The sequence below is a fragment of the Cavia porcellus genome, unplaced genomic scaffold (genome assembly GCF_034190915.1).
Source record: "Cavia porcellus strain 051 isolate PalLab524CR breed Dunkin Hartley unplaced genomic scaffold, mCavPor4.1 scaffold_10, whole genome shotgun sequence".
Taxonomy (NCBI): Eukaryota; Metazoa; Chordata; class Mammalia; order Rodentia; family Caviidae; genus Cavia; species Cavia porcellus.
In genome coordinates, this window is record NW_026947493.1 from 3066606 (window position 1) to 3079520 (window position 12915).

Consider the following 12915-nt stretch of genomic DNA (forward strand, 5'->3'; position numbering starts at 1 on the left):
GGGGTGGTGCCTCAGGGACATTAGGGATGCACAGGTAGCCCATTGGTATTCTTTTGGCGCCAGAGGTAAATTCCTAGGGGTGGGGGAGATGGAGCTCCTTGCCTCCACCTGAGGCTTTTCCAGCTACAGTGTTTGGGCCTGGGCCAAAACTGATGGAATCATCGATCTGTGCCATCATGGCCAGCTGGGAAATATTCTGAAGGAAGAAATCCTTGAAAATTTGACCAGTTAAAGCCGGGCGTGGTGGCGCACTCCTGTAATCCCAACACTTGGGAGGTTGAGGCAGGAGGATAGTTGCTAGTTCGAGACCAGCCTGGACTACAAAGTGAGCCCAAAGCCAGCCTGAACTAGATAGGTAGACCCTGTCTCAAAAAGAAAGAAAATTTGACCAGTTAGACTATAGGTCTCATATACATGTGAATGAGTATGCGCTCATCAGAGGAAATCTGATAGAAACAGTAGTATTGGTGGTGTGGCTTGTTTTCAAAGGTGATTAGATCTAGAGTGTATGATACTGGGATTACCGGGGTGTGATTACTAAATCCTCTGATTGATTTGGCATAGTTCTCTGTGGATAATGGGAAGGCCCTCCCTGGATATGAGTGCTACCCACCTGAACTATGTATCCTGGATAGAACAAAAGGAACAGAAGAAGGGCTGCTGCCTTTGTCTTGTTGTGGGTTACTCCCTTCTGTCTGCCATCAACTGTTCCTGCTGTGCCATCCTGCATTATAAACTGAAAACGGTACAGACTTCCTCTTTAATGATTAATTTAATTAATAAACCCTTCCTCTTTTAATTTTGGGTGTGGGATATTTTGCCTCAGCAACAAGAAAAGTAACCAAGACAATTAGTCCACACAGATACAATCTTCTAGTCCAGAACCAAATAAACCATACTGGAAAATTTTTTCTAAAACTTTCTAGTTAGAAATCAGAATACTAATCCAGTTCTTTCTTTCTTTCTTTCTTTATTTAAAGAAAAAAAAAAACAGTATAAAGGTACAAGCAATACAGAATTTCCAAAAAGAACAGTAAGAAATAACTAGTTAGTAGATTACATATTGTCTTCTTAGAAACAGTTGTTCAAGTTACAGGATTAAAGCATACAAAGTGGACATTCGAACAGTGACATTGCAAACAGTTGTGTTCAGTGATCCAACAAAAACTTAGTAATATGGTCATCTATCTTAACACACCTAAACATACTTGCAATTGTATCCTTTGGAGTACTTTTTTTTCCCCTCTCTTTTTTACAACAAAATTTATACCTTTTGGGTTTTATTACTCCCATAGTTCTTATTACTTTTTTTTTGATTAGAATAAAACCAAATATGACAAAACAGTCAGTCAAAACAAAGGATAGACATACCACAGGATGTAAAAACAGAATACAAAGTTATCAACAATGGTTACCATAATGCCTTTTGCTACCTTAAAAAGAATTGACTACATCATTAGGTATAATAAAATTGAACAAAACAGTACAGAACAAGACCAATAAAACCTAAACATTGGAAACATTACAGGACTTCAAAAGAAGATAATAGTCAAACCAGAATGGGCATCATAGTGAATCTTATTGCCTTCAAAGTAGTTGCCTATATCCTTAAACTTGATACTATCAAATAGAACAAAACAGTAAAATCAGTCAAAACATGATAGTGGGAGTAATACAGGGCTTCAAATCAAGTTAATAGGAAATCAAAAAAGCTACTATAATATATCCTAATTTTCCCCTTAATTAAAAAGATAATAAAAAATAAAACTAATCCAGTTCTTAAAAGTTGCTTGACCCTGAATCATAGTGTCTCATCTATAATAAGGAATTACCACTTTACAGTCATTTTTCCATTTAAAAAATATTTATGCTGGCTGGGAACTTAGCTCAGCGGCATAAGTGCCTGCCTTGCAAGCAGGCGGTTGTAAGTTCGATCCCTGGTACCGATAAAAAGGAAAAAGACAAAAAAAAATTTATGCCATGTACTGTCCTAAGCAATGGATATTTAATGATGGATATAAAAGGCATAGTTGATTTCTTCTCGGAGCTTATAGTCCAGTGAGGGATACCAAAAAGGAAAAGTACGTAAATATATACATAAATTTATTACAAAAATAGTTACACTATTTGGACATTATGTGAAAGAAAGGTGGTATGGTAGATGTGGGAGGGGACTGATTTAAATTGGACAGAGAAGGTCTTTCTGTCAAAGTGAGGTTTAAACTGTTAGCTGAAGGATAAATGAGCTAGTTACCTGAGATAAAGCTGAGCAGATAAAGATTTTAAATAGAAAAAACTAGATATAATGACGGGTTAAATTTGGTGGGTTTAAAGAATTGAAAGGGACAAGGGGACCAAGAGATAAAAGGAGGAGAAGAGTGAAAAAGAAGGAGAGGAGAAAAAGTAGCATGTGTAAATATATGCTTCACACAATGAATATAATCAGAGGCACGGAACACATGTACTAATAATGTTTCTAAGTGAGAGGCCCAGTATGTGGGAGTGAGGTGGAATGTGGTGTGAAAACAAGCATTGAAAGAAGTAAGACCGTACCACAAAGGCCTTGTGGGTTACATTAAACAGTTTTGGTTATAATTACCAAGGATACTTAGAAACCATTAGAGAACTTTTAGGTCAAGGATAAAAATATCCACTTGGTGGTTTGAAAAGACTGCTCAGTCAGCTGTCGTAGGGAGCCGCCACAGCCCCATTGCTACCTCCCTGCCTCTCTCTCTCCTATGGGCACAATGCTTCTGCCTACATTAACCATAATCCTCCCCTGCTTACGTCACATACCCGGACATGAGGATGACCCTGTTGCATTCATCCCCCTAGCCGCTTCCTGTCCCACCAGCCCGCCCTTGGCCTATAAAAGATGTGATCACTTCCAGAATAAACGGGGCTTGATCGGATTCTCTCGACTTGCCTCAGTCTCTCTCTCTGTCTCCCCGATGTGTTTATTTAATCCCCGTTCCCCCTCCAGGTACACCCCACAGATTGATCCTTGGGCCAGATCAAGCTGTCTAGGGATAGCACAGAGTAAAGGAAAATGGGGGACCAATGGAAGGCTGGGAGAATGAAACATGGAGAGACAGACAGAGGAACCAGCAGGAGTGAAGCAGAAAAATGGATGCATTTGATTTTAACTTTAGAGGCAGGAACAAGATAAAATGTCAAGAATGTGGTGAATAATGGTCAGTAGGTATCTTAGTCCATGCTTCTATTTGCTGTGGCAAAATGCAATCAATAATTTACAAAGTATAGAGGTTCATTAAGCTCACAGTTCTGGAGGCTGGGAAATCTAGCAGCTGGATGCTGGTGACCACCCAGCAATTGATGAGGGCCTTCTCAGCATCATAACATGCAGAGACCACCACTCAGTGAGACAGAGCACTCATTCCACAGACAGCTAGATGTTGCTGGAAAGTCACTCTTCAAGGTACCCCATAAATCCACTAATGACTGGGTCCATCCATGACAGCTCTAGCCTCATGATCCAGTCTCTTTCCACTTTTCTCTCGATACTGGGGACCAAACTCCCAATACATGAAATTTGGGAGAGACATTCAGACCATAACAATTAAAAACTGTTTATAACTCCAGCCCAGGTGAGTCGAGACACAGTCTATTCATTCTAGATTCCTTTTTGTTTTGTCTCACGTGGTTCTTGTCCCACATAGGTGGATCTGTACTAAAATACACACTTGTAGAATTCTTACTAATAAATTATTAGAAAATTTAAAAAAATTTTACCTGTGTTTTTTAGATAATGCATGTATTTGCTTTGATTGAAAGTCTCAGTGTCCCGTTTCGAACTGAAAAATCAGACTGTGAGGGCAGCCCTCTGACTTTTGAAGACTCTTTTGATGGTACCAAAGAGTGCTTTCTGTACATCTGTGGCACTCTATTTATCACCTCAATGAGCTGGTATGTAATGCATACTCAAGAGTTTATTCATGTCAAAGGTAGTGATGCATGTCTGTAATCCTAAGGAAGCAGAGTCAGGAGAATTGTAAGTCTGAGCTCAGCCTGGGCAATTCAGTGACTTAACAACTTGTCTCAAAGTAAAACAAAAAATAAAAAGGATTGGGGATATAGCTCTGTAAAGGCTCTGGAATTAGCACCCTGTACTTAATTCAAACTAATACAGCTGTCCCTTAGATTTGTGATTATTATGTCATGTACAATGGTGGTGAAATGTCCTAATTATGCTAAAGAGGGAAATAGTTAAACTTATTTTTGAGGTCCTTTGCCAGCCTGGACCTAGCTACTCCCCTGAGCAGATTCATTTTCCAGCCAAGTACCTGTTTCCCTTATCTAACAGACCCCATTCTGAACCCATGTATTATGCCAAAAAAGTGTTTCCAATAATTCTGAGCTTGCCTGGAATTTGAACTTGCGTTAATATGCAACATATATGATGTACTTTTCCCATAGGCTAATCAGTAACAACGAGCTAAGATGTAATCAGTAATCACCAAATACTCTGCTTCTGTACTTTCCACTTGCAAACCTCATTGAAGGTCTAGAGATTGGGATCTGACACTTAAGGAATGATTCCCAGTTGGGTTCATAGACATTAGTAAATCTGCCTCCAAATCATGGGTGACATCTCAGTGTTTCTGCTTTCCACTGCAATGTTACTAGACAAATACTTGATGACTGTGACAAAATTAATGTTTCTTTTTGAGTATAGTTCTTTCTAACTTTTTTTTTTTTTTGTACTGGGAATCAAACTCATGACCTCATACTTGCTAGGCAGGTGCTATGCCACTGAGCTATATCCCTGGCCCCTCAAGTATAGTTCTATCTTTTTTTTTTTTTTTTTTTTTTGTCTTTTTCCTTTTTATCGGTACCAGGGATCAAACTCACGACTGCCTGCTTGCAAGGCAGGCACTTATGCCGTTGAGCTAAATCCCCAGCCCCAAGTATAGTTCTATCTTAATCAGTGATTGGGTTTTTTAAATTGACCTATAATCTGTTTTAGTTACTTTTCTTTCATTGCTGGGACAAAATACCTGACACCCAAAGTAAAAGGAGGAAAAGTTTATTCAGCTCACAGTTTGTTGAAATTTCAATGAATTATTGGCTGGTTCAAAATCAGGGTGGCACATGGCAGAGGGGCAACAGTTTATGGTGGCAAAAGACAGAAAATTCAAAAACCAGCCATTGATGGTGTCTTTCTACACCTTTTATACTTTATGCAGGCTGCTGGAATCAGAGCAGTGCCAGTCTAATCGGTGGACTGATCCAGCAAATACTCAACATTAAATCCAGTACCCATATCCCAGCATCATACCACCAATCAATCACACACTCTAGTCAGCCACTTCCAGAAAAGGCCCATCTAAAACTACATAAGGCTTTGGAGACATCTAGACACAACCATAACACCATCTATAATATAAGGTTTGACTTAGACCTGATTCTCTCAATACCCAACCTGTCTGCTCCAGAAGCACTGTTCTCAGCTTGGCACCAGTGCCCTCAGCAGACACAGGATGTTGTCAAAGAAATATGATGGGGCATGAAATATTCTAAGCACCCAGACGTTTGAAGACACCAGATGCTTCAAAGACTTCGCCCACTGAGGGACAAGACATTCAGAGAATTTTGACAACTGATGTTTACTAAGAACTTTCCACCTTCCACCTCATGTCCCTTGCCTTCTTTCAAGCCTTATTAAAAGAAAAAACCACTTCACTTTGTTCTGTTGGGGTCTGTAACTAGATCTCCAATCCCTGAAAAGGGTGCATGTGAAAGCCCGAAGGGATGAGACAAGCAGCATGATCTTTAGGCCTGCAGGAGGATTATAATCCTTGGCAGAACTCGCATTTCTACTAGTTGGCCAACCAACTGACACTAGGCAGCACATTTAATCACAACAAGCAAAGAGTTGAGTGGACAATAGAGGAAACCTGCGCAGGATCTTAGAAGGGGCTTAAGGATCCCCCCCAGAGCAACAGATGATGCTAATTAAGGAAAACTCTCCAGAAAGTCTCCAGGTGGCCTCAGCTGTGGCCTATCTTGCTGCTTGCAGTGTTTCCTCGTTCTCAGTTCAATCATGCCCAGGCCACGCCACAGCTCTGCACATGTATTCAGCTTCAACGCTCTCCAACACTGTTCCCTACAGATGACCTTTTCACCCTCTGTCTGCCTCTACAGTAAATTCACACCATATTGTCTTTATACAAGCCTGGTGGTTTCAGTTGGTGTCTACCTCATGCTATTCCTTACACCAACAACCTGAAGGACAAAAAGAAATGGATTGGGATTGGGGAGTAATTGGAATGAGCAGGGAATTGATTCAAAGATAGACATAAATGGTAATGATATACTGACAATTTGTGGTGTATAGTAGAGATCCCAGATAGAAAGGATTTAAAATATGTACTATATATATCTGTTTGTTATTGGAATCTTGCTACAAACTTAGGCTTTGGAGGCAGAATGTATCCAACAAAGAGCCAACCAGCTAGCCTTTCTGGTAAGCCCTGCAAGCCCCAGGGCTCCCAGAAAGAGAAAAGTCGGCACCTCCTGTGAACCTATAGGTGCACTGGCTGAGAATCAAACCCACACCCACCCCCAAGCCCCTCTGTCAGCAAACTGCTAGTTCAGAGGACAGGCTGGGTTGATAGCAACTAAGGTATATAAAGCAACTAAATGCATCTCTTGGGAGAATGACAGTATGCAGTACAGCAAATATGGAAGATTTCTTTCTATCTTATCTTTGAAATCCAATATTGTTCCCTCTGTTTTGTTTTGTTCTGATTGTTTTGCTTTATTCAGTATTCTGTTTTGATTGATTTTACTCTGTTTTGGTTTCAGTTGGATTTTGCTATACCCGATTGAATGGACAACTATTGTGAAGATAACAAGATATACTATGGTAGCTATTGTTTTCCAAGTATCCTGCTTTGAAATATTGTACCAATTTTGCTGCTTTGTTTTGATTGGCTTTGTTCTGTTTTTTTTTTTTTTGAGCAAAACAGAAAAAAAGAATAGAAATGATACATAATTTCAAAAGAGAAAAAAGTAGGGAATTAACACTAGTTAATATATTTCACATTGTTATCTCAGAACTAGTTGTTCAGGTTACAAAATCTAAATACAAAGTGATCACACAATGACAGCACCAACTGTTGTTTTTGAAGAACTAAGAGAGATTAGTAGTATAGTTATCTATCTATCTGGCTCACATATGCATACTGATAGAATTTTTGGCGTGGCTAAAAAGATAGAAATATGAAATAAAAGTGGCTTTTTTTGAGTAAATGAAATTGTTTAATTTGAGGGAAAAAGTCACTTTCAAAATCATAAAAGAAAATGTAAGTAAACAAATGTCTTATGATTGAAGCAAGAACATCTTACAAGATAGTTTACCGCAAAAAAAAATTTTCCTTTTTTTTACTTAAACCTTATAGTGCAAAACATTAATTCTTTTTTTTTTTTTTACTTTTTTTAAAATTTTATTTAAGGAGAAAAAAAAAGCAGAGAAAGGGTACAAGTTATACAGATTTACAGAAAAAAAAATAAACAGTAGGAAATCACTAGTTAATGGATTACATATTGTCATCTTAGAAATAATTGTTCAAGTCACAAAATTAAAGCTTGTAAAGTGGACATTCCAACAATTATACTGCAAACAGTTCTGTTCAATGATCCAATAAAACTCTGTGATATCATTTCCTATCTTATACACTTAAATATACATACAGTTATATAGTTTAGAGCACTTTCTTTTCCTCTCTTTTGTACAATGACTGTTACACATTTTGGGTTTCATTGCTCCCACGGTTCTTATTACTTTTTTGGAAGAGAGTAGAGCCAAATGTGACATAACAGAACAGAATTGGTCAAGTCAAAAGGGTGGACATAATAGATAATATAAAAACATAATACAAGGTGATCAACAATGGTTACCATAATGCCTCCTGCTATCTCTAATAGAATTGCCTATATCATTAGTTATAATACGATTGAACAAAACAGTAAAGAATAAAACCGACAAAACCAAAGCATTGGAGACATTGTAGGTCTTCAAAAGTAGATAAAAGTGAACGAGAATGGGCGTTATAATGAATCTCATTATCTTCACAGCTGTTGCTTAAACTTTCAAACCTGATACTATCCAGCAAAACAGAATAGGGGAACATCAGTCAAAAACAAGATGGTGAGAGTAATACAGGGCTTTAAATTGAGATAATGGAAAGTCAAAGTGGGTTACTATAATATATCCTGCTATTTTTTTTCCTTTAATTAAAAGGATAAAAATAAAAAAGTAAATAATGGAGTGGAGATTGAGATAAAAGAGGGCATAACAGCGAAACAGTGCAGATCAAAACATAACCGTTTAAGCAGAATAGTGTTTCACCACCAGATAATCCTGACCTAAAAGTAGTTACCATATTGTCTCTTTCCTTGAAATCCTTGAGTACAACTTCGTATACTGTAGCATTAAGTATATCAAAACAATGTAAAACCATTTAAGAGATTGACAGCATTACAGAGTATTTAGAATCAACTAACAGAAAATGAGCAATGGTTTCTGTATAATCTCCTTGTCTTTAAAAGGTTTTTGCTTATACTATCATACATAATAAAATCCAATAAGATACAACATATTTAGACCATTGGAGACAGAAGAACAAAAGCTAGATGAGACTTCAAAACAAGATGATACTAAATCAGTTTTACCTATTAAGATGTCATTTTCTTCAAATTAGCTGTTCCTATCATCCAATCTTCTCTGCCTCATTTCTGTTGAGCTCTTTTTCTGTCAGTGGCTATCAGTTTGTCTTCTTCATTTTGTTCTCTGCTCCATTCATTGTGGCCTCCCCGCCACTATTTCTGGATTCTTTGTATTTTTCTTTTTTTAGAATATCCTGCAAAACTCTCTGTAGAGTTGAATTGGTGGTTGCAAATTCCCCCAGTTCCTCTTTATCCTGGAAGCACCTTGTTTTTCCATCAATTTCCAGGGACAGTTGTGCAGGATATCTCAATCTTGGCTGGAGATTATTATCTTTCAAAGCTTGAATTATTTCCCCCCACGCTCTTTGTGATTTGATGGTTTGTGCAGAGAAATCTGCTGTAATTCTGATGGGTGTTCCCTTGTAAGTGGTCTGTTTCTTGTCTCTGACAACTTTCAATATTCTGTTCTTGTATTGAATTTCTGGAATTTTTACTATTATATGCCTGGGTGTTGCTCTGTTTGGGTTGTAGGTAGCTGGGGTCCTGTATGCCTCATACATCTGAGTGTCTTTACCTTTTGCTAAATTAGGAAAATTCTCCTGGATTATTTCTGTGAGTAGCTTTTGTAGTTCATTTGTCTGTGTCCCCACTTCTTCTTTTATGTTCTTAATCCTTAAGTTATGGCTCCTCTTATCATCTTCTTGTCTTTGTATTATTGCTGTTTGTTTCTTTGTTATTTTTAAGAAGTTTTTCATTTCATTCTCCCATATTACAAGTCTGCCCTCTAGTTCAGATAGTCTGTCCTTAGTTTCTTTTAAGCTGTTATGCCAGTCTTCGATAGACTTCTTAGTATCTTGGTAGTCCCTTTGAACCTGCTTCACGTATTCTATGCATTCTCTGTTTTCTCCATCAAACAATTCTCCCCTCTTTTTCTGTTCTTCCATTCCACCATCTGTTTTTTCTTGGGAGGGGCTTAGCATTTCTCTAACTATTTTGCATACTTCTAGCTTCAGGTCGTTGATAACTTCATTCCTGAATTGGTCTATGAGGCTCTCTATATGGTGCTTTATGTGTATTGGTGCGGTGTCCGCTATTGCCTATTTCTCAGAATTGGGGGCCGAGGAGCCTTTCTTGTTGCTGCCTTTTCCCATATTCTCTGTTCCTTATATATGCAAGCTTACATAGGAGGCTCAGCCTCTCTCCCTGTCAGCCACAGCCTGATCGAATTGCGCTGGCTAGGTGTTCCTGCCCACCACAGCGCACCAGGGAGTTAGGCAGCCTACACGGGGCCCGCCCCTCCCGGCCACCATCAGGCTCTGGGATCTGGGTTGGGCCAGCCTACCAGGTCTGCCAGCAGCGTCACGCAGGCCAGGCACTTTTCACCAATCCCGCCCGAGAGGGGGATGTGTGGCTGGAGTCGCCACTGCGCCCTGCTCCTGCAGGACTGCTCAGGCACAGAAAGTCCTCTGCTGGAGTCAAACTGTGGTAGAGTGTCAGTTTCTCTCACTCACCTCACCACAAGTCAGTGCACACCTCCCTGCCCGTCCGGTTTTCGACTCCATTCGCAGATTGCCGTTCTCAGAGCTTCTGCGCGTCTCTCTCCTTGCCGAGCAGCTGTAGAGGCAGCCAGCCGCCGCGCGGTGGGAAACCCAAATCGCGGCTTCCAATGGCTCGGGGTCCAGCCTCCACACCGAGGCTTTTCTGTTCCTGCTTTAGCACCAGGACTGCATTCCAAGTTGGTTTCTCTCATCCCAGTTCGTTCTTGAGTCAGCAGAGCATATCTCCATCTGCTTGTGTCCCCTTACTCCGCACCCTTCCTGACTTCTGAACCAATCCTTTCAGAGAGCCTCTGTAGCATCTGTTATCTGTCCGCCATGTTCTCCCAGAAGTCCGTGGCTTTTGTTTTAAGAACGTGGAGAGAGAACCCCCACCACCACCACCACCACTGAGGTCTGGCTTTTTTCTCTTCTGGCCACGTATTGTGGGGGATCACACATACAGCTTAGGTTTGGGGTGGTGCCTAAGGGACATTACTGATGCACAAGTAGCCCATTGGAATTCATTTCATGCCACAAGTAAATTGCCTAGGGGTGGGGAAGATGACCTCAAGATACAGCTCCTTGGTTCCGCCTCCCAGCCTCCCACCACTGCAGCATCCCATTTAGGGCAAAATCCTTTCATGCCCGTCTTTTTATTATTAGGAAAAAGGGAGAAGTTTTTTTTCTTTTAGTATTTCATGCTGAAAGGGGGCACTGTATTGGGGTTTAGGTCGACGGGATGACAGTTGATGCCCATGCAAAAGCTGGTGCCAGGTGTTTTAGCCAGGACAACTTTATCATTGGTGAATGCCCGCACATTAGAGCATGATGTGGGAGTCTTTTTTTTTTTCTTTCGTCTTTTTCCTTTTTATCGGTACCAGGGATCAAACTCACGACTGCCTGCTTTCAAGGTAGGCACTTATGCAGCTGAGCTAAACACCCAGGCCCTGATGTGAGAGTCTTTAGGAAAGACTATTGAGAGTCCTGCTGTAAAAAGGATAATTAATAGAATGTGAGAAATTAGGAACCAAACTGGATAACAAAACATGACTTAGCCTGAAAGTTGTGGCTGTGAGGCTTTGGTGGGTGGAGATGAGTGGGCAAAAGGATGGTTAGATCTAGGGCTGGGAGGGCACCACTTAGCCTGAGTGATGGGAAACCAGGATGGCAGTCTAGCAACTTTGACCGTTGTTGAGGTTGCCAAGAAGACCAGGTATGGACTGCTCCACCTTGGTTGTAATCCCTGGGGTGATTTCATGTAACAGGATTGCCTAGGGGCGGGGAAGGTGAGCTCAAGATAGAGCCCTTTGGTTCTGCCTCCCAGCCTCCCACTGCTGCAGCATCCCATTTAGGGCAAAATCCTTTCACATACATAAATGTATATACGTTTACCAGCATACATATAATATTTTCCTTTCCCCTATCCTAGTAGTTCTGTGCTTTTGAGCACTTTCTTTCCCATTTATTATTACAATATCTATTGTGTATTTTAGATCTTATTACTCTTTCAGATTTTTTATGCTAGGGAGATAATATGATATTTGTTTTCATTTTTTAAAAAGCCAATTAAAACAAAACATTGAAGGTGTTAACAAGACTTCAAAATAGGATAATAGCATGGGCTGCTGTCAGAGTAGGGACAGCCACACACAAGCCTCTCTCTGTGAGATAGCGCTTACACTATGGGGGGAGAGAACCAGGTCTCACCAGGAGGTGACCCCTACCTGAAAAATATATCATTTTCATTGTTCTCTTGGGTTGGGTTTTCTTCTCTTTTGTTTTGTTTATGTTAAATCTGAGGGCATGAGTCACTATTTGAAAGATAGCAAGACATATTATGGTAGCCACTTTGGGTTTACTATTGGCTTGTTTTGAAGTCCCTCCTTGCATTCAATGTTTTGTTTTTATTGTTCTATTCTGTTCCACTTTTACTATGTCTGAAGGTATTTTGAAGATAACAAAAGGCATTTTGATAATTATTGCTGATTTTGTAAGGTTTTGAAGTCCTGTACCACTTATACTGGTTTTTTTTTTTTAATTTTAAAGATAGTAAAATATAACAGAACAAAACAGAACAAATCCAGTTAAAACAATACAGTGAAACTGGTACAGAACTTCAGAGCAGGATACTGGGATAACAATAATAGGTACCATAGTATATCTTGTTACCTTGACAACAGTTGTCCATTCAATCAGGTATAGCAAAATCAAACCAAAAACAGAACACTATAAAACCAATCAAAACAAAATATTGAATACAGCAAAACAATTAATCAGAACAAAGCAAAACAGTGAAAATAATAATGGCCTTCAAAGACAAGATAGAAGGCAATCACCCATATTGCTGTATTGTGTACTGTCATCCTCTCAAGAGATGTTCATAGCTGGAGATTTAGCTCAGCAGCATAAGCACCTGCCTTGAAGGCACATCATGGTCATGAGTACCAATAAAAAAAAAAGAGAGAGAGAGAGATGCTCAGACCTCTGGCTGGTCAGTATAATCCACCAACAATACAAGCATTTGGTTACTTTCTGTCCCTTAGTTGCTATCAACTCTGGCTGTTCTCAAAAATATCCAGTTGCTAAGGGGGAAGGGGTATATGGGAAGTTTGATTCTCAGCTGGCTCAGTAGGCTCACTGGAGACACTGACTTATTCTCTCCCTGGTGTACCCGTGGCTCACACTG